The 1,433-nt window shown below is 41.2% G+C and overlaps 1 non-coding gene across 1 annotated transcript; it reads right to left on the bottom strand.

The window, feature by feature from the left end:
- Window positions 1-249: 249 nt before the first annotated feature.
- LOC148553325 (small nucleolar RNA R71) lies at window positions 250-357 on the bottom strand. The gene has a single exon (XR_015892973.1). It is a non-coding gene; the product is annotated as a small nucleolar RNA R71 (small nucleolar RNA).
- Window positions 358-1,433: the final 1,076 nt, after the last annotated feature.

Raw genomic sequence — 1,433 nt, 5'->3', positions numbered from 1 at the left:
CAGAATTGCAAGTTTCATGGACTTCCATTAGAAGATATTCATCAGTTCTTAGCTGAATTCTTGCAAATCTGTGACACTGTCAAGACCAATGGGGTTGACCCTGAAGTCTATAGACTTATGCTTTTTCCTTTTGCTGTAAGAGACAGAGCTAGGACATGGTTGGATTCACAGCCTAAAGAAAGCCTAAACTTTTGGGAAAAGCTAGTTAATGCCTTCTTGGCAAAGTTCTTTCAACCTCAAAAGTTGAGCAAGCTTAGAGTGGAAGTCCAAACCTTCAGACAGAAGGAAGGTGAATCCCTCTATGAAGCTTGGGAAAGATACAAGTAATTGATCAGAAGATGTCCTTCTGACATGCTTTCTGAATGGAGCATCATAGGTATTTTCTATGATGGTCTGTCTGAACTATCCAAGATGTTATTGGATAGCTCTGCTGGAGGATCTCTTCATCTGAAGAAGACACGTGCAGAAGCTCAGGAACTCATTGAAATGGTTGCAAATAACCAATTTATGTACACTTCTGAAAGGAATCCTATGAATAATGGAACAAATCAGAAGAAAGGAGTTCTTGAAATTGATACTTTGAATGCCATACTATCTCAGAATAAAATATTGACCCAACAAGTCAATATGATTTCTCAGAGTCTGTCTGGAATGCAAGTAGCAACAGGCAGTACTAAGGAAGCTTCCTCTGAAGAAGAAGCTTATAATCCTGAGAACCCAGCAATGGAAGAGGTGAATTACATGGGAGAACCCTATGGAAACACCTGTAACCCTTCATGGAGAAATCATCCAAATCTCTCATGGAAGGATCAACAGAGACCTCAACAAGGTTTCAACAACAATAATGGTGGAAGAAACAGGTTTAGCAATAGCAAGCCTTTTCCATCACCTTCTCAGCAACAGACAGAGAATTCTAAGCAAAGCCACTCTGACTTAGCAACAATAGACTCTGATCTAATCAAAACCACTCAAAGTTTCATGACTGAAACAAGGTCCTCCATTAGAAATTTGGAGGCACAAGTGGGTCAGCTGAGTAAGAAAATTACTGAACTCCCTCCCAGTACTCTCCCAAGCAATACAGAAGAGAATCCAAAAAGAGAGTGCAAGGCCATAACCACAACCCTCATGGCCGAACCTGGAGAGGAGGAAGAGGCAGTGATTTCCGCTGAGGAAGACCTCAATGGACGTCCACTGACCTCCATGGAATTCCCTAATGAGGAACCATGGGAATCTGAGGCTCACACTGAGACCATAGAGATTCCAGTGAATTTACTTTTGCCATTCATGAGCTCTGATGAGTATTCCTCCTCTAAAGAGGATGAAGATGTTACTGAAGAACAAATTGCTAAGTACCTTGGAGCAATCATGAAGCTAAATGCCAAGTTATTTGGTAATGAGAATTGGGAGGATGAACCTCCATTGCTCATCAAAGA

The sequence above is a fragment of the Arachis ipaensis genome, chromosome B7, assembly GCF_059453495.1.
Source record: "Arachis ipaensis isolate K30076 ecotype BB chromosome B7, ASM5945349v1, whole genome shotgun sequence".
Classification (NCBI taxonomy): Eukaryota; Viridiplantae; Streptophyta; class Magnoliopsida; order Fabales; family Fabaceae; genus Arachis; species Arachis ipaensis.
This window is presented reverse-complemented; position numbering and strand designations above follow the sequence as displayed.